The 23,562-nt window shown below is 40.7% G+C and overlaps 1 long non-coding RNA gene across 1 annotated transcript; it reads left to right on the top strand.

Annotated features, from left to right (window-relative positions):
* Window positions 1–3,166: 3,166 nt before the first annotated feature.
* On the top strand, window positions 3,167–18,460 carry LOC140682242 (uncharacterized). Its single transcript, XR_012053657.1, has 7 exons — window positions 3,167–3,513; window positions 4,430–4,547; window positions 8,089–8,332; window positions 8,766–8,813; window positions 14,205–14,358; window positions 16,356–16,470; window positions 17,600–18,460. It is a non-coding gene; the product is annotated as an uncharacterized lncRNA (long non-coding RNA).
* Window positions 18,461–23,562: the final 5,102 nt, after the last annotated feature.

Consider the following 23,562-nt stretch of genomic DNA (forward strand, 5'->3'; position numbering starts at 1 on the left):
ACATGAGTGCCCTGCTGGGAAAGTGGCTGTGGGAAAATAAACTTGTGACAGTGCAAAGCTGTTAGTGTGGGACTTATCCTTGCCAAAACATCAGGCAGGAGAGTTTCAGGGGTGATGCTCTGTTAAGCCAAAGGGTTTTGAGGGCAAATCTCCTGACACAGCTCACATTGGTTCAGACTGCAGCAGGGCTTTCTTCAGCTTGAGATTTCCTTCTTCATCTTCTGCTGGGGAAATTACAGCAGCTGAGGCCATTACAGCGAATTGGGTGGACACCTCTAATGCTGCAGGCAGCTGCTGGACTTTGTCAAGCTGTGCTGTAAAGAATTCAATTGCAGAATTTCTTGGTTTGTTTATGCTTTATTACTGTGCTATTTATCTGTAATATACTTTCAATATTTGCTACGCTTCAATTTCATTCTTGCAGATGGGAGATTGAATGGGCCGGGAGCTACATTATGTAACAGCCCAAACCACAGAGCAAATGATGCTAAATATCACTGCATGACTGCTGAGGAATATTTCAATCACCTTAATGATATGCTGATGGATGTCTATGGGGTAAATACATCGAGCTTTGGTTCGCTTTTGGCAGTGAAGGTGGTAGCTATTTTGATCCAAACATTTGTTTTAAAACTTGGTTTGGAGGAGCTGTTGGGAAAGCGGCTCGAAAAATTTTATAGGATTTCAAGGCTTCTGTGTTCTCAGAAACTTCCAGTTCAAATACATTCAGTTTTCAAGGCTTTTTTTATTCCTAATTGTTTTCTCTGCAGTCTCTGCCAGGAAAATACGATCAGGGTTATTTTTTCCCATCCTTTTGTGAGCATAGCTATTAAGTATTCTGCAATTAGCAAAGAGTATCTCTGCACTACTCATTCATGGAACAGCCCATCTATTCATGAGAAAGGTCCTTCAAGAAGGTGTTCTTAGTCCCCAAAATTCGCAAGATGGTGATCTTAATCAAGAGTTGATTTTCCAGCTTTTCTACGTTTGGTTATTATTTTCTGTAAGGCAAAGCTGCAGATGCTTTGCCTTCTTAAACTGCATTAAAACACTCGCCTGTTGCCAATACAAGGCAAGAGCAAACCTTTGTTATTTCTGTTTAACAAATATGCAGTAGACCAGTTAAATATATTTAGTTTAATATATTTAATTAAATATTCCTTGTTAGGACACCTATTCTGCCTTCTGTGAAGCAGACAGCAACAGTGACAGTATCAGCAAATCCTAAACAGCTTTTTGGTTGCCTTGAGGAATTCCTGTACCCACTGGGTTTGTTGAGAAGGAACCTGACCTCCACGTTACATTAGCAAGAATTCTGTCGACTGTTTCATACCCAGGCAGCTAAGGAAGTACTGCCTTGGCTCTTGTCATCTCACAGGTAAGCAAGAAAAAGTTGCACAGCACCTACGGTAACCTGCTGTGTTTACAGAAATGAAAATACAGTGTGAACACTCGTAGTGGGTATATATGAAGATGTGGTATTAAAATACATCTTTATCAAGCTTAAGTGGGGAACTCTACCAAGTTCTCAGTGGTTTATGGCTGCATTCAGTTAGACACTGAGTCCTTTGAATCTGGATTAAAATGCCAGAACTACCCCTGGTGGCTGTTTCAATCTGTGAGGTCAAACATACAAACTGGTGTCTGAGCTGAAGTGAGCCTCCAAACCGGACAGCTTTGCTGTACCTTGAGGCTGGGAACATGGTTTGGGAATCAGCTGTCCTTTTGGAGGGAAGTGAAGGCAGGGTATGACCTGTCTGTGAGTTCTGGCATGAATAATACTGTGTTCTGAACAATACTCTGTTCTGCCAGAGCATTGCAGAACAGTGAAGCCTCATACTCCAGAGTTTTGAGCAGAGCACCAGAAGCAGACAAGATGAGGGGAGATGTGCAGAGGCTCCATGGAGTGGGTGGAGGATAGAGTCACATCGTCCTTTCCTGTGAAAAGCAGTACTGCTTAAAATGTCTGGAATTTTAAACTTTGAGCTTAAATTCTGTGATAAACAAAATTTAGCCCATAAAATATTAATTCTAAAAGCTCAGTGTGGAACTCTGTTTAGCTATGAAAATAATATCATTATCATAAAAATAATGATACGATATAACAGGATTGGAAAGCTCCTGATCAGCAACTCCTCTCCACTGTGGCAGTGATGATGTGATATATACACATAGGCTTATTTCCCAGTTTTTATTTCTCTTTCTGCTTTACTGTTGGCTCTAATGGTAGTAATATTTATCTGCTTGGTTTGGTTTTTTTTTTTTTTTTTTGGTGAATAGGACAACTGAGTGAATCAAAGACATCAGTCTAAAAAAGAAAGGAAACTGATGTCCACAAAAAAACCAAAATCATTGAATCCAACCTCTGGCCCAGCACCACCATGGCAGCTAAACCATATCACAGTGCTACTACATTTGCTCATTTTTTGAACACTTCAAGGCACAATGAGTCCATCACTTCCCTGGGAAGCCTGTTCCAATGCTCAACCACCCTTTCAGTGAAAAAAATTTTCCTGTTATCCCACCTGAACCTTCCAAATGAAAACTGAATCTTCCTACCAGTTGGAATATAAGATTACTCATTACTGTTATGTCATTTCTGTTTCAGTTTATACTTAGCTAGAAATTGAAATATTTTGACTTTAGCTCCAGAACTTCCCCATTTCAAATATTTTTGCTGATTCAGAAGTTTAACAAAGAACACACAGTGATGGAAACCTGAAGAGCACTTGCATTTTCACCGTTAAGTTTTCAGACTATTTTATGGGTCAATTGTTTATGTTTATGGACTCTCCTCTCAAGCAGTGCTTCTCAGGTGTGGCAGTGCTTGTGCAGCACATGGATTTAGTCAGATTTGTGTGCAGTGTAACAACCTGAGTCTCCTGTATTGTTCTGTGTGCTCAATCAGAACCGCCAGCTCCCAAAATTTAGGCACTTGCAATGATGGCTGAATTTGCAAATGTTTTTTGCCTTTCTTCCCATTTCTAGCCATGTCTTGGTGACTCACAGAGATAGTTTTGGTCTATGTAATTGATGTAAATCAAGGATAATCTTCCTGGAGTCACTCCAGGATATAATTGTTTCTGAGATAATTAACATTTCCTTCTATGTGTATATATTATCCATGCTGGCTCTTGAGTTTGAGGGAGAACTGAACAGCATTGATTTGAAAATAAATAGGGAATTATAAAATTTAAAAAATCTTCGCTAACCTGCAGCCAGGGAAATAAGGCAATATTTAAAGAATTAAGTTTACACAGATGTGAAGTAACAATCTTTAATGTGTATCTCAGAAATTAGAAAACAAAACCACTAACAACATGAAGAACAACAAAAGGGAAGGAAACTTGTGGAGATTAAAGCTCCCACTAACGTAAAACATACTTAGTTGTTTTTTTTTTTTTTTCTTCTCTGTGAAAAAAACAGATGATAACGGATGCAGAGCTAGCTTGTGATCACGCTCATTACTATCTTGTTATCAAAGCAAGAACCAGATGGTATGACCTGGTAAGGGTAAGAAGAATGTTTTCTTTAAATAAATAAGCAGCACTAATAGATTTCAGAACATCATGCAATGTTGATCTTCAGATTCTATAAATATTCAAAGAGACCCGTGCAAAATAGCTCATTAATGATAAAAAATTACTCTGTAATTAAAAAGAAATCCACTGTCTGAATAATATGCAATTTTTGCAACGTTCATTACGTAGTAGATGCTATTATGGTTATTTCTAAAACTTTCTTCGTGTTCTAGTGTTAATTTTTTTCAACGTTTCTGTTGTAAAGAGGGGTAATGGGCTACACCTGAGGCCTGACCACTGAGGCTGTACACAAACACAGCTTTCTGCTCTGCTGACACTCAGTGCTTTCCAGCACAAAAAGCCATTGAGGATCATGCTTACACCATGCAAAAAATACTCATAAATCTATCCTATAAAATATTCCCATCTTTTTAAAGTTCTCAAATAGTTGAAATATTTGGTCAACAAGAAATATATTTCAATAGTTGAAATATTTGGTCAGCAGAAGAAAAAAAATTAATATTATTTTTTCACTAACTCTGTACATTAAACAGTAGTACTGATAATCTAAGTTTACAAAGTGACTGGTAAAATCACCAACAAACTCAAGCAACCAACTCAAAGCTAGAGCAAAATCTAATTTGTATTAGATATGGAATGAATTGGAGATTAATTCTGCAGGTCTGTCATTTTTCAGCCCATTACCTGATCTAGTCAAAGGTGTCCCTGCTCATTGCAGGGGATTGGACTAGATGGCTCTTGTAAGTCCCTTCCAACACAAAATATTCTATTATTCTATTATTTCCTATTTCTTTCTCTATTCCCATTATTTATTCAGCTCGTAGAGAGCTCAGACATTTTGTCAAACTTGTTGGTTCTTGTTAGTGATGACTTCTTTTGCATTCCAGAATTTTCAAGGTTTGACAATGAAGGAAATGGCATTATACAGCCGAGGGACTTGAAGAAGTTCTCGTTCCCATTTGGCATTCCAATCACCCTGGAAGGATTGAAGCAGCTTTGGGCAAGGTATAACAACTCTAAATGATTAGGTCTTGCAATAATGCATCTTTTATAGGATTACAGAGCCTTTGGTAATGCAGTGAATGACAATAGCTTACTCTGCACAAGAAATCTTTTACTTTGTTACGATTGTGACCTCAGTACACGACACTGTGTTACAGGAGGCTGTCTTATCATACTAAGTTCACTTAGATCCATCAGTTTCTAATGAATTCAATGGAACTTCCTCTTGGCTTCAGTATTTCTGATCCCTTTAATTGAACATGCATTTTCTTCTCAGATGGGACTGTAGGTCACTGGTTACATTAACTTCATTTCCAGCAGTTCTTCTTATACATACAAATGCCCAGCTCAGTGTGTGCTGGGTTAAAGTCAATTCCAGCTGTCTCAGGTCAGGTGGGAACTGCAAACACAGCTTCCATCCAGGAGATCTGGGGACAGTCCACATTGCACACCTGGACGAAGGCACAAAGTCTTCTTTTCAGAGCACTACATTTACTTGCAATACTTCCAACCTAAATAAAACCAACACAGTCAAAAGAAAAATGCCACCTACCAAATACTTAACAAAAGAAAGCAAGGCAGTTTCATGCTGTGTAAAGATTTCAAGAAATATCATGAAATATTTTTATAGACAAGTAAATATGTTTTGAAGTGGGGGAGAGCTTGTCTGCCCTGACCAAAGAGGAGTTGCTCTATAAACTATGCTTGCAGTGGGATAGATGTCAGCTGTATGTGACATTATAGAAAAAGCTACCTTCATTACAGGTCTATTTTGAAAAGTAATCACTCTAATATATAGCATCTCAGTGTATTGCATTTTGGTTACAAACTGCATTAACTATATTGATTTTTCTTAGCATTGATTCATTTATGAACTATTTTCTACTCCATTAGATTTTACTTCCCATTCTTATTCCTTATTCCTATGGCACGTTGAAGAGTGTCCTTCTCACGCAGTTATCTGCTGCATAACTTCACTCCCATCAGCCACTCCTTTTAGAGAACAGCTAAAATCTCTTGCGTGCCTGATAGGTCTGTAACCTGAATAAAGGAATTAGAGTGAATCTGAAGCTAAATTAGGCATTGCCATGCATCAGAGCACTGACTGGGAGAGAAACTCCAGAGAAAACAGCCTATGGAAGGATTTATACCTAAGTAAAAATGAAAAGTGTTTATGAAGCTAAACCTATATTTCTGAAGGATGATTTCAACTCTGAGCATCTTGTGTGGCCACTCTGAGACGCTTGAGAATGGATTTTTTGGAGACCTGCATCTCAAACCAGACTCTGAAAGACTGTAGCACTGAGAGCTGGAGAATACTCCCAGCCATTTGCTCCTCAGGGTAGTATTTTTAGAAGTGACTCTGTGATTACAATGCATGAGCCCCATCTTTTGAGCCTCGTGCAAAGTCACTCATTCATTTTCAGTGTGGTATGGCACCTCTGTAAGGAAAGGAAGTCAGTGAGAGCTAAGCTGTTAAGTCAGTTAAGGACATCTGTAATGCCTTTCTATGGGGAACACATAAATATTTAAAAAGAGCATTTCTTTTTCAAGGTATGATACAGATGAAAAAGGATAACTAACTCACCAAAAATTATTAAGAAACTGGGGATAGAGTTTCCATCCACTGACACAGGCTCAGCCTCTGTCACATCACGGATGACAGCCATGCATATTTACAAGCGTTAATTTTGTTTATTATTAGAATAATAAACAAAAGAAGCATTCAAAGCTGAAAGAGCAGCAGGAACAGCAGGAAATAGGACTCAGCATGTAAAAGAAATGACAAATCAGACTAAGTAAGTCTGATTTAAGTCAGACTAACTTAGCATTTAACTCTCAGTGTTTGTGTTTAGTTTGTCAAGATGACACGGTGAGCAATGCAAACACAATGTTACTGAAAAAGAAAAGGTTCTGAAAAAGATTCTTGGAAGGTGCTGGACCAAGCTTATCCATGGTGTTATTCCCTTGATTTGCTGGAGATGAGCCTAGCTTGTGTGCACTGTTCTTTCACTGATACTCTCCATGGGTCGTGTATTTTCCCACACACTGGGAGCATCTCTACTGGCAAAGCAGAACATCCAGAGGCATTCCCAGACTGCTGCTGGACTGCCACACCTTTCACTTGTGAGAACTTCTGTCCCCCCTTGGGAGCAAGAATGCCTCAAGGACAGCTCCTCCTGGGCACTTCGGAGGCAGCCGCTCCCTTTGGGTGGCTGAGAAGGTTCACTGGCAGAGATGTGCCAGGTGTGCCCTGTGCCTGGCCACTCTCTGGCCTGTTGGTTGGTATCAGCTCGTGGTTCCAGTCCCAACACTGCTATCAGCTCAAACTGAAGGAGAAGAGCATGGGCAGCTCTCTCCCCACCAGACTGCTTCAGACAACCTTGGCCGGACCTGGTTATGCTCACCAGGGGCTTTCCTTGCAGCTGGACTGGGTGGGTTTGTAGGACACTGGGGTCCCATCTCACTCCCTGTCCCTTGGATGAGGGATGGGTGACAATCACACTGGGCTTCACATACCTCCAGCAGCTCCTTAAACTGCTGGGAAATGGCTCTGGGGTGCAGCAAAACCAGCCTTGACAAGGATGGACCCAGGCTCCACGTTGACAGGAACAAGCACCTTGTGTCCGAGTCTGTCTGAAACAAAATCAACACTCACAGTTAAGAGGTCACTGCTCCTGAGAAGAGCATTTGACAGACAAATGACAAAATTATATTCTGCTTGCAGTGGTGTTCGGGGATCCATGCTTGCCCCAGTGAGTCAGCAGTGATCAGCCTGCTGCTCCTGCTCCTGTAAGATCCCTGCACCTGCCAGCAGACTGAGGCAGCAGGAGAATCCTCTGCCCCACCACAGTGCTGTAAAAACTTCATCTCTCTGTGGATAAACACCACCTGGATGATTTTTATGTTTTTTGCTTGTGCTTTCACTCTTCTCCTGAAATGCATTATATTTTTAATTTATTATTTAGTAGTATAAACCCTCAGGAGCAAAATCCATGTAAAAATATATCCCCAGGAGCATAGATTTTCTTTCTTTTGTGCTTGGGAAAGGTCTGGAAGTTCTAGAAACTAATAAATTGTTGTTTATAAGAATGATAACTCCCGATGACATTGTTGGTAAAGTTGACACACTCATAAACAGAGAAGAGCAGCCTTGTCTTGCAGATAAAGAGGCAGCTTGGGAAATCAGCTCACAACTGCCCCACAAAAGAGAGACAGAAGCCTGAAAATGAAGGTTTTTGCCTTTTTTCCCTTATTTTTAAAATTCTGTTTCTCAGTATCCCAAATAGCCTGAAAGAATAAGAGCAAAACTGCCCCCTTTATTTTTTTCCAGCATCATGTCTCTCCCACCTGCATTGCAGCTCTCTGGCATAAACTGCACTTATGACACCCGCAGGTATCAACAAGAGTTCCACCTGTAAAGAATTGTATAATATAAAGCAGAGATGGCAAGGAAGCTGCTGTGTTGCAGGCATTGTTTATTATTGTATTTGATGTGAAACTGCCTCATACTGGGCTTTTCCTCTCCATTTTTTTGTACCAGCCTGTTATCTCTACTCTGACTTGGATGAAGAGCTCTTCTGGTCAGGAACCTCCTATTTCTTTCCTGTTAGTGCAATGCCAAGTACAAGGCAGCCCTGCCTCCAATGCTATAAATAAGAAGAAGCTCTGCAAGTCAGGAAAATGCTGTGTGCTGCAAGCAGAAATTATACAGTATGGCTCCAAGAGGCAAATACTCCTCGTGAAGCAGCTGGAGAGTAATTAAATCACTGGAGAAGACATGCCAGGTAAAAATGAAATAGTTGTGATGTGTGATGCTGGCAGGTCTGCATCCTTCAGAGTTATTTACTCTTGTCAACCTATTGTAACAACAACCATGGTCAGAACTGCAACAATATCACAGTTCCACATTGCTTAGCCTTTATTTGGAGAAACAGAAATTGGAGACTGGGGCACATAGACCTGGATGCAGTTATGTGCTAGCAGCTGGAGCCAGATGCTCCTGGCTGAGGTTGAGCAGTGTTCTAATAGATGGATGTGGAATATTCTGACCCCTGCACTGGGGACTCCCTCATCCTGAGTGCTGACAGTTTGCAGAAGGGACTTACATAACCCTTTCCAAAATCGCATTCTAATTATTTATTAGGCTGTGCTTTTCTTGATTTTTATATATAGGATACCCAGTTTTGATTTTAATATTTTGAAATTTGTCATCTGCAGCTTTGTCTGGGAATGAGTTCACTGCTTAATCACTCATGGTCTGCAAAAGTAAGTCTTGTTATTGATTATCACCACCTTCCAGTTTTGCTGAATGTTCCCTTTTTGCCTCCCACACTTCCTCACCCACCTCCTGGATAGTGGCAGCAGTCCTGTGCTAGCAGTGCCTGTCTGCTTTTCTCTCCTGGATATCTGATGTGCAAGAGAAGTTGAATCCAGACCTCTGAACTTCTCAGATTTCATGTAAGGCCGTGGAAAGCCATAAATGACTCTAGAGCTTGAGCCATTGTACAGGGGATGAAAACACCCATGTGTGTGGAGGCTGTGAAGGCAGGAGTCCAGCCCAGTGTCAGCCTCCTGCTGCAGAAGCCCCTCAGAAGCTGAGCTGTGAGCAGCAGAGGTGGGGACCACCCCTCTGGCTCTAGGGTGGGTGTCAGGAGATCGGCTCTCTGTCAGCAAAACCGATGGAGGGGCTGCAAAACCCAGCCAGGGTGCTGAACGTGGACCTCAGCCCACACTTCCTTCTCAGTGTGCTGGGAAACTGATCCCTTTCACCTTCCCCATTTGCACTGGGAGGAGATCTCTGCCTGCAGTGTGGATTTGCTGTTTGCAGAACCCACTTCAGCAGCACCCACTCCCCCTTCCTTGCCCAAGCCCTGGTGTTTTTCCCTGCCCAGTGGCTGCCTCTATCCTGTGTCCTTCCCCTGCCTTCCTGCAAGGGCTGTGAACCTCACCCTCCCAGCTTTGGAGCAGTTTCAGGGCCCTGTGATTGCACACTGTGATGCAGACAAAAGCTCTGGGCATCTTACAATTCAAAACATACTGCCTTGCACTTTTTTTTTTTTTTCCTTTTGCTTTTGGAACAAATTGCCCAAATTAGAAACAGACATTGAACAGTATGCAGTGGCTCTGCAGCTCTTCAAGAAAAAAATACAAAACATTTGCAAGAAAATATTATTTTTTTGGCACTGCAGCTTGATCTATGGTTTTAATCCTCATTTTCCTCATGTAGATATTTATTGCTGTGAGTGGAATAATTACCACCTGGAAATCTTTTATTAGACCAAAAAATGTTGAATGCTTCAATTTTCCAAAAATATGAATCTCAAAATCTCAGCCTCTACTCTCATTGGGACTATTCTGTGAAGATTTAAGTGGAAGGTGACAGCAGTGATGAAGAGTGGCACTGAAAGTAAATATAGTTGAAAAAGGGTTGCTGAATTTTCTGCAATGAGGGTCCAACATGAACCATATCAGCCTTTCAAAGCCCATTCCTGCAAGAAGGAAGAGGCTGTGCTGAACAGACTTTGGGGCTGGCAGAGATCAGTGTCTGGCTGAAATCACAAATTGTCCTGGCTGTGGCTTTTAGGTTGATGTCCTGCTTGCTTGGTGTGGCTCTCCAGGTCTCTTGCTGGGCCACAGTCCCCATCTTCCTCCACCACTGCCCCATTGCTGTAAAGCTGTGGGATTTAAACAGCAGCTCGTCAGCTCTAAAAAAGCAAACCCACCTCTGACAGGAGATTTTACATTTGTTTCTCTGCTGAGAAAGTCTGCAGGCTTCTGACATAATAAAAGTTGAAATTTAGAGATGTAATTAGCAGATGTTGGATCTCTGGGGTTGGGTATCTAGGAGGAGGCTGAGTTGGAGCTGGTTAGTCAGTAATTAGGAACATGGAGATGGGGAGGGCAAAGCCAGCAGGAAGGCATTGCAGTGAACCCTGATTGCAGAGCTTTTCCATACTCTTCCCAACACGAGTCTTGCTGGGAGTGTAAGCCCAGTGCCACATGGTATCATGAGCAGGATGTGAAAGAGAGGAAGGAATTAATCAGAAAAAAGAGAGATTTGAAAGTGAGAGGAAAAGTGAGAGCTCTTTAGGAGCTTTTAGAGCCTCTAAATCACACGGGCATTATTGCAGTTTCCTTGAAAAGCCTCACATCATGCCTTGGAACTTATATCCAGTGCCCAGATTAATCATAAGGAAGCTCACAATTATTTTCTGGAATATTGCAGGAGTAGGAGCTATCAAAGTTTTCAATGGCATGAAACCAAGCCAGGGTGAGAGGGCAATCCATGCAGTTACAGAAAGTAAGTTGAAGGAATATTGCACTCACAAGGAAACTTGAACTTTTGAAAGGCACAGGTTTCATATAAGAATTCAGAGGGAGGAATCCTTTGAAGAATTTTGGGCTTTTCTTAAAATAACAGATCAGTCAAGTAGCTATGACATTTCAGAGATTCCATTTTAAAGGATCAAATCAAAGATCCAAAGATACAGAAAAGATCCCAGAAAAGTAGAATAATAAAAAAAAAGTATGCTAGAAAAATCTGTTTAGTCAAGCTAGGACAGTTGTAAGGGACAATATGGGAATACTGGAAGGGGAGAAGGACATGCTGTCTGTCAGAAAAGGAAACAAGAAAAAATTAAAGATTCTCAGAGCTATCTGCAAATAGCCAAAGTGATATATGTGAAAATTTATAGATTCACATTATGTTTAAGAGTTTAAAAACTCTGCAGCAACTATAGGAAATACAGTTATTTTGCAGGACCTTGCAGCTGAAAAAGCAGAGACAAAAGAGAATACCTTCCATATCCCCAGATCTATGTCATGGTGCACAAACATTCAATACAACAAAATATCACAAAGAAATACTGTGTAAAAGCCTCAAAAGTGAGCTGCAGACTAAGAATAAACAACCTTTAAATTTAAAACTGGTGCTCAGTCACTGCTACCTCCAATCACACTGCAAAATATCTGACCGAGGAATCCCTCAATGTAGAGGAAAGACTATTGAAACTGAGGGTGTCTAGTAAGAATCTGATATGTATCAAAGGATTGAATGATCTTAATTTGGAAAAGATAAACAGAGCAGTTTAAATTTATAGGCAGAAAGGGTAGTGTTTGGTTTTTTTTAATATGCCTATCCCTGGACCTGGTTAAAGCATTGAGTTGAAGAAAGATCCATAAACACAGGAGCTCATCACTGAGAAATCTTTAGTGTCAGAGAGAAAGGAGACACAGAATGGAGAGCTGGATTTTCACAACAGTGTGTGCTGCTAGGAGCATCCCTCTGGTTGTGAGAGAGAAGCTCATGGAGGAGCTGCATTCTTTAGGAGTAACAGTGGGAAGTTTGAAAATGAGCTATTGAGCAGCAGCAAGATGAGAAGAGAAGTGACTGAGATTGTTCTTGGGACCAAGTATCTGCTTCAGGACACCCACTGTCCTGTAAATGATGTTTTGAGGTAAAAGGGCTGCGTACCTTTTTACAAATATCAGTAATTTTTTACAAAACTTTAAACCCAGATTGTTCTGCTGGATCTAAGCAAGCTTCTTTGTGTTTGCCCAGGTGTTTAACACCTTGCATTTTTAGACCATTGGACAAGAGGTTTTGCTTTTAAAAACTTCCTTTAGGCTTAAATTCTTGAGTTTTCACAGGGAGAGCTAATCACTTGAAGAAACTGTCCTGCTTAAACTGGAGATGTTGAGTAGTGAGAAAGCTAGTAAGGAATCTGAAACAACCATCTGAGAATGTGATTAGACAAAAAATGCAAATGTAAGGGAGGAGAAATATCATAAAAGATGAACTGTCAACAATACAAGCCCGAGTCATTATAACAATGCCACCCACAAGGATAACAAAGGTCTCCAGAGGCCACTTAGCACAGGAATGCTACCTGAGAGTTCATTTCACAGGAAATCTGTGAAAGCAAGTAGCTTTTGGTTTAGGACACAAAATGGACTTACTGAGCTGTAAATGTGGGAAATGAATTCCCAAATTAAAAGCATTAATAAAACAACCCCTGGCCTTACATGAAGTGGTACTAGAAGACACTCAAAGTCTTCAAAAGATGGCTTACAGGCAGTATTATTTAAAAAAAAAAAAAGAAAATAAAAGGAAATGTGTGGCTTGTGTTTCTAGGACACCTGTCAAAACCAGGACTTGGGCACAGACTGAGAGCAAAGCTCTGGCTCTCACTAATATGGAATATTTCTATAATCAGCAGAGCACTGGCTCTGCTCTCTGGTTGTAAGGAATGTCACATATTTGCTGATCCACCTGTATGGTCAGAGCTGAGACAAACCACTCTGCAGGCAAAGGAAAGACCAGTTTCCAGAATGTAAAAATAGTGTGACTTCTGGTGGTTTGGGTTTGGTTTTTTTTTTTTTAGGTAAAACTATTCAACCTGGTAATACAGTTAAAGTTGGAGAAATACCTACTCGCCAAAGGCACTTTAAAGAGCATTCATGGAGTCTCCAGATATTCTGAGTACACCAGTGAGCTGAGCCAAAACTGTTAAAATACAGTTCAAGCAAGCTGTGAAGCTGAGAAGTAATCCATACTTTTCAGCTGAACTTGAGAAAAATGTTGAAAAATGGTTTCTTGCCAGTGAAACTTGGTTAAGGAGAGAGCTAGTCCACATAACAGCGAAAGGTACAGTGGTTCTGAAGCACATAATAAATAAACTGCTAACAACCCACCTAAGTCATATCATAATTCAGACTTTTTAAAGGTGGGTGATTCCTTACACAATGGTGTTTCCTGGACCCTGAGGGTGATGGGGAAATTGCTCTTTGTTCCTGTGCAAACTACAAAAGTTTGGATTCTTAGGAGAAAAACTCAGCAAGGAAAATATATTGTCCTTGTAAAGGCTAGACTGAACTTAGAGCTTCTTGAAAACAAATAGAAAACCAACAATTCTGCAAAGCTGAGAGGAAAACAGTTGAGAACAAATTGCAGAGAGGCTTTTGATTGAGTCAAGATGCAGAGAATCACATTGCTTGAGTTTCCAAATTTGATCCAAATCCTTGATGTCAGTGAAATGTAAGGGACAAAATGAAGGGGAAGAAAAAGTCAAGCCTTTGAGGCTTGAATTCAATCACGTGCAAGAAGTGATATCTCAGAGAGGTCTGAAGGTCCTGATCTGAAGTCCAGCACATGGGCATGGATCAGCCTTGTTCTGCTCCAGGTTTTGCTCAGGTCCACAGGTTTTGTTGAAGTTGTCTTGCTGCGTCAGAGTTTCAGGAGCCTAAAGAATTGCAGACTCTTATGGTGCCAAATCCTTGTGATTTTAATGGCTGTAGTAATAAAAAACATTTTTAAAGTCTGTCCTGATCAGGACAGGCTTTAAAAGAGAGAACTATGTTTTGCATCTGCAGTTCTGAACGGAGAGAGGAACCAGTTCATTTCCCAAGTAACATTTCTTTATAACAAGAGGCCCAAGCCACACAATTCCATGTACAAATTAAATGGAGGGCATATTGGATTTAAAGTTTATTGCTGAACAATTTGGCAGTCTTCGAATAAATTGAATGAACTTACCAGACCCAGATAAAAAAGCTCAAAATCTTCCTCTGCCCCTCCACCCTTTTTTTTGTGTGTTTGTTTGTATCCTTTTAGCCCATTTGATAAAGGAGCTAAAATAAACTTCTGCTGACTTTCAGGGATAAATTCAGGGATTTCTTCCAAGATTTCAATAATGCCTTTCATAAAGGATAAAAATAGAGATGGCTGTGTGAAAATATGTGGCCTGCACAAGACATTACAAGAATTCAAGCCTTATCTTGATGATGATGATTTCAGCAGTTTTCTAAACAGGTTTGTATGATTATCTCCTTATGACCTCTTTGTTCACACCCACCAAAGCCCATAAGCTTCTCCTGAGTGTTCAGTAAATGGAAAAACACTGTTAAAGCTAATGGAGATATCCACAGGTTTAAAGCTGCAGATGTGTGAAAAATATTTTTGCATAATGAATTTATTTTGCAGGCAAAAAAAAAGTTAAATGATATTTTACTTTTTTTTTAAGTATTCTTTGAGTATGTGCATTTGTTTGCTAGGTTGTTTCACTTGCTTTATTTCAAGTTTAACTGAGCAAGGGTGTGCAACATCTGGGTCAAAATGGAAACACAATTAAATCAGGCTATAAGATAACATTAGCTTTCAAATAATCAAGGGCTGCTGTCATGACAAGCTATCCTTTTCATTTGCTGTATTAATATGAGAAAGAAGAAAAATCTCTATTGTAGAAGCTGAAGAACACAAAGAACTGCTCCAACATTGAGTACTGCAGTTCTCTGCACCAAGCCAGCCCCCAGAGGTCACATGCCTGGCAGCACTGGGTTTTGTTCTCCAGTGCCTGCCACACCAGACTCATTTTTGAAATAAAATTAACAAAGTCTTTTCACAGTTCACCTTTAATTGGGTGATCAACTTTTTATGAATTGAAACCTTAATAGGAATCTGCTGCTTGTTTCTTTCTCAAAGACCTCTTGATGATAAACACCTCCATTCATTGTAATTTTGTGCAGATTATTCCTTTCTTGATCCAAAATAGTCTTTTCTAAATAATACAGAGTAGATTAGCATATGCATTTAGTTTTATTACTAAAATTTTAATGCCCACTTGGCAATTTATTTCTCCACTGAAATGGTGTTGATTATTTCCTTTTCCACACACTGTCTCCAATATTGGAGCCAGCTTGACACGGGTAGTATGTGGGAGTGCTGTGCAGCTGCAAGATGCAAAATCAGGGCTCTTGAATGTTTTTTTTTTTTTTTCTTACTAGCAGATATGGGGTCTATAGTTAATTTCTTTTCCAGCCTGTTTTATAAAGCTTCCTCTTTGTTTTACTGGCTCTCCCCATTAATTAGACATTCTTGTAACTGGATATTCTGGTGATTGGTAGCTGAGGCATTGGTCCCTGGTGATTTACTGTGGAAACAGATGATAAAAGTGTGTTTTTTAAACAAGAAAATCGGGGTTGTATGGTGGGGCCATCTCCTCTGTCAAATCTTGGCTCTCTAGGACTTGCCATGACCATAATTTTAACAAAAAAGCTGAGTGCAAGACTGAAAAGAAAAGAGTGCGGGCTTTCGCCTGCAGCATAGGAATTGTCTGCCTCACACATGTGTCTGAAGAACCCATAGTTATGATAATTTGCTATAAAATTATTAAAATCTCTTATAAACCCCTCCAAAGATGGTAACTCTAACGTCAGTCTGGAACAAGGAATAGTTCAGTGGTAGCCAGTTGATCTGTATCAAACATGCCTGCTGTAAATTGTATTCTGGAGACTCTCTGGTGATCTTTTAAGGGCAGGAAATTCCACAGTCTGGCAGCAATGGTTTAATACAGGGAAAATGAGGGCAGAGCAAGCCCCTGCTCCTGTATCCATTGTGGTGATGAGCTCTACAAGCTCACTGGGCTTGTTTGGAATCCTTGTTTAAAATATATCAGGTCCTTTTCATTAAGAAACCACAAGTCACGGGACACTGAAAGTAGCTTTTCATGCAGTGGTCAGTGCTATTCATCTTGTCTTAATTTTTCATGCTAAATAACTTTTATAGTCACATATTTTATGTATAAGTGAAGCTTGCCTGAATTCCAATCCTTCTGTAATAAAATATGCAAATAAAAATTAATTTAGTTTGGTAACAAAGTCCTCTGCAAAAAAAAAAAAAAAAAAAATCCCATTCCCAAATCATATGCAAGATCTCACAATTCCCCTTGCTGATTATCTGATGCAAAAATATATTCAGTGTTGTTACCTGGAGCTATCTGCACTCAGCTCTGTGTCCCACTCCATTTCCAGTGTGACAGAACATGGAATTCCTCAGTGCCTCTGATCCAGCAGATGTTCCAGGTGACAGACAGAAATTTGGGAAGCTCTGAGTGCAGCCTGCAGAGCCTATGGGATGGGCTCCCAGGTATGGGATGGGCTCCCAGGTATGGGATGGGATCCCAGGTATGGGATGGGTTCCCAGGTATGGGATGGGATCCCAGGTATGGGATGGGATCCCAGTTACGGGATGGGCTCTCAGGTATGGGATTAGCTCCCAGTTCTGGGCTGGCCACAAGTGAACAGGAGAAAACCCTTGCTGGACATTCCCAGCACAAGGCACCAGCAGCAGGGCCAAATGCACCAGCCCTCTGTGCAGCTCACTGGGCACCCCAAAGAGGGCAGGGCTCGTGCCTGAGACAGTGATGCTGAGCCCTGCCAAGAATGTGTTAAATAATTCTCTAGTGGCCAGCCAAGCCATGCTAAGTGAAGTGCAGGTTGAAAAAGAAGTGAAGCCCTCGGTCATAACCATAGGCAGAGGGGTTGTATGCAATAAAGTTTGGTAACTTCCATGTGGTAGAGAAATCATGAGGATAGATCTGTGTTGCTACATCCACAAAACCAACCAAAGAAAGGTGCTGGATATCATAGTGCAGGTCTGGCAGCAGCTTCCAAGGCTGTCTGTGCTTCTGCTGCTTCACCTCAGAGTGACCACAACATTTGGGAGGGTTAAGCAGCACTTGAGTACCTGTGAGTCACAGGTGTTTTTGTAAAGCTGCCAGGCAAGGGCCAGTGGCAGCACTTAGCACCAAGAACATCCATTCCTCGACAGAGTCTGCGAGATTGTGTTTGCACTGTGATGTGAAAGAGAATTCCACAGACAAAGCTGGGAGACTGCATGGCCTCCAGCCACAGAAGGGATGGTGAGCCCATCAGTAAATGGGGATGCAAACACTGTGCTGTGCTTAAAAAGCAAGGGGTTATTGCTGATGGACAGGAAGGTTTTGCTCTTGGACCCAGGCTAAAGTAGGTCTGAGCATCTGGAGATTGGCCTGGATCTGCATCTGAGACTGTGGTTGAATTTAAATGACAGGATGGGTATCTTAGACCTGATAAAAATCTTGGGCTGGAACTAACAAGATTTATACACTGACACCACAAGCATATCCTGAAGTGCTGCTGCAGTACAAATAATGCATCATAATAATTAATCAGTTCAGACAACATGAGATAATGATTTAAAATCATTGATATCTCATTCTGTGTTTTTCCCTTAGCTTAGGAATCAGCATTCATGACAGCAAGCTCTCTTATTTTGATTTCCTGAGAGCAATTGAGGATGGCAGAGCATCTGAATACCAGCAGAAACAAAAGCAGGCTGCACCACCTGCAAGCTTTGCAGAGCTCAGCGTAGAATAAACCCTAATAAAGATAAAGGAAACAGTTACATAGTCTTAGAATTTGTTGTATAAGGTAAGTTTCATCTTACATAGTGTCTATTTTTTTATGCCTGGCTGGGTACTACCCCAAAGGCTTCCAAGCGTTTCTGCTATTGAGTGCTACCAACAACCTTGGCCTATGTAGAAATACCATCTCCTGACAACTGCAAGCTTCTTAATTGAATGTATTCTGGTAATTCCACAAAGCAAACATATCAAATCAAGCCTAGAGGTTTTGTGACTGTAAAATTTGGAAAGGAAAAAGCAAATAGCAAATTATCAGGGCCTTCCTCTCTCCCTCCCCCTCAAAAAAAACCCCACTTCTTCCTCCAGTTGTCTTTAAATTGTGCCCCAACCTGTAAATATCACATCTCCCAAACAGCTCTGTTGATTTTTCTAAACTGAGATTTGTTATAACTAACTAATGTGCTACTGTAGGCAAGCATTATGGTTTTATCAGACAAAAGAAGCATGTAGCAACTGAGGATAAAGACATCTGATCAGATGTGAGCATATATAGTGGTTGCAGAAGTTATCACCTGTCACCTGGGGCTCTGCAAGTATCTGCATTTATGCTCTGGGCCACTTATGATTCTGACACAGACCGATAAGGTGCATTAGCTGTCAAGCAGCATGTTTCCTGGTTTCCCCACCTGTAAAATGAGAACAATAAAAATAACCACGTCTCCCTAGAATTTGGAAAGCTCTAAATAAAAAAAAAAAAAAAAAAAAAAAGAAAAAAGAAAAGCTGTATGCTAAGTAGTTAAACCATTGTGTCTCAGCCTACTGAAATGCAGCAGCCTCTAGAGGAAATAGCTCTTCCAGCCACAGCAAGATTGTTATCAAGCATGGGAAAGAATAATCAAAAAAGCCTTGAAGAAGACATTGCCATCACAAAGAACTCTGGAGCTGTGTCATCTGCACCTGCAGTTTCAGGCCCAGTTTCAGCTCATGTTTTTAGAGGCAGACCCTGTATCTCCAGCAATGTGGTCCTGCCTTCTGCCTTGGTCAAAACCAGCATTTTCTTCTGGCCCTGTGACCTGGGGCAAGGAACATCAACGTTATCAAAGCCTGACCTGCTGCCTGCACAGGGGAGGGGAAGGGAACAGTCCCTGGAAGGAAAATTGGGATAGAAACTCCCTGTCATCAATTGATGGATTATCAATGGCTTCATTTCTGAAACTTCAGTCTTTCAACAAACACACTGCTAGTCATGTCCCTGGAAGTAGAACCCGAAGAAAAGGGTTCCACAAAGATGCTGCTGCTTCACAGAAATCTCTTTTCACACTATCCAGAGACTCCTGGAATGTTTGTTCCAAACTTACTGGGGTCACATTGCCACAGCTTTGATCCACAACAAACTGACTTTCCTAGACTTTGGTATTTCTGCCACTCTCTTGAACTGCTGTCTCCAAATTTCTGCTGCAACTTTCCCTAAACTGTTTCCCCAGGGAAACCTCTGGGAAATTCCCATAAGGAATAGGCTGGGAATTTTGTGCAAGGGACGATGAGAAGAAAGGAAGCCTTCAGGATGAGCTGAAGTTAATGAGGATGAAAGGCTACTGAGTCTTTTATAGAGCAGAAAATGGACTTGCCTCACCAACAGTCATGGTGGGGGGGATAAAAGGCAAATTGAATATGCTCAGGTGAGTTTAATTTAAAAATATTTTAATGTAAATTATTAAAGGCAGCCCTCTAATATTTTTGTTCATTTCATCTCTTGTCTTAGCTACTACCTTTTATGGAATATCTGGATATTTGCTATGATGCCTTTTAGCCTTTACTGCAGGTTGTTGTTTATTTCCATACTTAATATTTACACGTCACAGAACTGTATACTATTTTTGGCTCATTTCAACAATTTCAACTTATTTTTAAAATAAAAGCACGCTTCAAGTTCAATGTGGTTCTGAGAAATGTGTTTTGTTTCTTCATGTAAAAAACACCTGCAGTTAAAAGGCATATGGATCTCAGGTGTTTCCATGTGAACTGCTAAATGGCTACTAAAAAAGACTGCTCTTTTGGAATGTCTAGGTTTGCTTAAATAATTTGAGTTCTTGCTTCTCAGGCATTTTCTCTGTTGGAGGAAGATGACAGTGGAGTGAGTGTGCACTGGAATTTTGGCAAGTACTTGGCCATTTCCCCTTTAAATGATGAGACAAGCAGTTCAGGCACCTTCTCAAGAACCTCAGCTTTTGTAAGTGCTTCACAGTACACTGGAAAGTGTTCTGGGAAATATAAACTACCTCAGAAGAGCCACCAAGCTATGATACATTTCTTTACAAGATAGGATTGGATGTGTTAGCAATGACCAGGTAAGCATGTGATTCACATATATTCACATATTTTCAAAAGTCACATATATTTCTGTTGACTTCTATTTAACTCCATGAAGCCCCTACCCTCTTTCAAGCTGCTCTAATAAGTTAAGTTGTACACTCACTTAGATTTTGTTTTGGACATGCAGCAAGCTGGAAGCATGACCATGGGTGCAGCCAGATTGTCCCACGTGGGTGATGCAGGACATGGGATATCCGAATATGCCAAATGATCCCTGATGGACTGGCAGGGGCATACAGAAAAATGAGTGGAGTGGGAATCTCACCAGGTTCTTGGTGCCAAACTAGAATAGCAGAGTAGATGTAGGAGGAAGGTCAAATACAGAAATTAATCAAGCACAGAGAAAATCTTGGCTACAGTCATGGATAGGGTCTTCTGATATTCAGAATATGAGAGTTGCAACAGCACAGATTAAACCAGATTTGCTGTACCTCTCTGCAGAGGTCAGTGCCAAGAGTGTCTCACTTGGTGCAGATTGCAGGAGCAGATCCCTCAGCTCATAATCACATCCTGTATCAGTGCAGCCATCCTTACCATGTTTGCAAATAACAGGAACATTATCAAAAGTTTAAACCAAAGAAGTCTCTGTGCTCTTAATTTTCACAGCCCTTTCTTCTGTCTTCTCCCCTCTCAGTCTGCCTTTTCCAGCAGGAAGCAGGTGTGAGTAGATCTGAGTGTTCAGGAGTCCAAATGATATTTTCTTACAGCTCATTTCTGAACCTGGCTAAGGATGTGAAAATTGGTTACTAGAAAAGAGTATTAACTTGCAGCTTATGTCCTAAGAAAGGAACCATGTTTAATTTTTGAAAGTACATGCTTGAAGCACAAATAAAATGAGAAAAAAAAAATCATCATCCAATGGCAAACTGTACATCTCTATTGCCATGGCAATTCTGGAATGTTGTGCTAAACAGAGCTATGCAGAGATTAAACCTTCTGTCATAGAGAAGAAGCTGGAAAACCAGTGAGACCTGTCTCAGCCTCTCCAAATCCTGAGTCAAAGTCTGTCAGGTATCAAAATTACAGGGCTTGAGTGATGCACAAGAGAAGGTAGAGAAAGAACCACAGGTTTCAAATGAAGGAAAATCCATAAACAGCTCCAAAAGTTTGCAGTGTGTTTCTAAACATTTGTAATGTTTTACAGGCATTTGTAGCTGGTTGGAGACTTTGGGTGTCAGTTGGCAATAGGCAGTTTTACCAAAGTGCTTATTGTAAGTGTAGCTTTATTAAAAATTTTATAAGGTTGCTTAAATGTATTTTATTCTCTGTAAATGCAGCATTAATATTTATAGTGGTGCAACTGTTACTTTGTCCATAATAACAGTAACTTAAAAAAATAGCTGGGGACTTAAAAATATTTATGCTTTCAGCTTATTGAAATTAAAATGCAGTCTTAACAAATAGATTACATGGTTCTCAAGTATGAAATAGTGGGATACTTTCTAAAGGTTGCAAATGCCACATTTTCCCTTTCTTGCTTTTATGTTGGAATAAATTCAACTGAGTCATAGCAACAACAAAAAAAAAAAAAACCCACTGGTATAAACTATAACATGCCTGTATTATTATTGAAATAATGTATTTTTGTCCTGTAATATTGACCCAGCAGCAAGCTCTCGGGCTACCTTTAGAACAGGCAGCTGCTTTTGTTAGGGCAGGGCTGGCTGTGATGTCTTCTCTTCCTCCAAGGAGGTGTTAATCATCCTTAATAACTCTTCAAGCTGCACAATCCATGGGGTCAAACTCTACAGGACTGTGTGTTTTTACATGAAGTCTCTTTTAACAGTCTCCCCATACTTTGCACCTTAACTAAGCAATAAAACTAAGTGCCTCCACATCTTTTAAGAGGTACTTGGTTCATGACAGGGCTGGAGCTTGAACTGCTTTTTAAAATACTGAGCGTTCACCTTGAACAACTTGTTGTACTGTGGTAGAATGGATAAATCCATCATTAAGATCCAAAATTAGTCCATAAGGGAATATTTTTGAAAAGACAAAGCAAATACAAACCAGGTTTGCAGTGCTGGTTCAGCTTTCCAGGTGTTCTGAAATCTTTTGTTTTCATTTTGAGTTCAAACCAACATTTCCCACCCACCCCTTTAAAATTTCATCCCACCCTGGTTCACACGTATTCCTGGGCTCCTGTGCAGGTTGTGAGAAAAGGCTGCTTGTTAAATTATTCACTTCACCCAAACACTACAATTTTAGCCTGTAAAATATGTATGTAAATTAATGAGGTATGCAACTCATTCAGGCACATTAGGAAAACTGATCATTATGCCATACAATTTGATCACTGAAGTATATTAAAAAGTAACAAGTAAAGTATGCAGCTTGATCATTAAAGTATGGAAAATTTACTGAAATAGTAAAGTATGAGCCTGAGATGACTTTTGTCTCACATGGCACCTCATAAATAAAACCCATAACCACAAAGGAAAACATTCACAAACCCAAAAGCCATACAGGTTTCAGTTGTGGGGTTTTTTTTTCCTAGAAAACAGTTGAATAAGGAGAGATGAAAAAAAATCTTGTGGAAATTATTTCTACATGTTTCATGTGTCACGTGGATCTTCTGATGGCTTTGACATATGTTGATGAGCTTTACACTAGGATTAACTCTCTAGAATAGATGTTACAGCATCTGTATATGAGCAGGATGCCCACTGAAATACATCCATGCTGTACAAAAATAGAATTAAAGAGATGTAAAACTTGTTAAGCAGTGTGATTGCAGCTCAATATTCCAGCAGGAAAGACTCATGGTTCACGACATTTAGCTTGGATGTTGCCAGCTAACTGCAGAGGAGCTGAGGGAGGAGACAGACAGGGCACTGGCTTAGGTGGGATTCCATGAACCACCGGTGGATTCTCTAACAATATTTGTAACAACCCAGCCCCTGGAGCTACAAACACACACTTTTCTAGGCTGGTCTGCCAGTCTTGTGATTAGTAAGGGTTGAATGGAGATCTTGTGGTTTGGCACAAGTGGCCAGGGCTGTTGGAACTAATGACAGCTGCAGTCAGGAGTCAGGCTTTCCCTGGAACAGAATGTCCTTCCCCAGTGTGAGCTGTTCCAGAGGTGGAAGCAGAAGAAGTAAAGTGTTAAAAACACTAGTTCAGGGCATGCTGGTCAGGCCTAGAACAGCCAGATGTTCGTCCAGGATCAGCACAGCTACCTGGAGAGGGGAATGTATGGGGAAAGGATGGATTATGATCAAGGCCAGACAATTTAGTATTTAGCCTTCCTGGAGCTGAGGCTGCTGAATGATTTGATGGAAGCAGAGTAAACCTTCCCCTGTCAAGTCCAGCAGTGAGGAGAGAGAGGGCAGGTGAGGTTGAGATGACAGGCAGAAGTGACAGATTACCACTCCTGCCTGTTCAAGGGCAAGAACTGAGCTAACCAGGGATTTGTTGACACTTGTGTCTTTCAGCTGACAAAGGGAATTACATGAATGAAT

Source organism: Taeniopygia guttata, chromosome 1A, assembly GCF_048771995.1.
Source record: "Taeniopygia guttata chromosome 1A, bTaeGut7.mat, whole genome shotgun sequence".
Lineage (NCBI taxonomy): Eukaryota > Metazoa > Chordata > Aves > Passeriformes > Estrildidae > Taeniopygia > Taeniopygia guttata.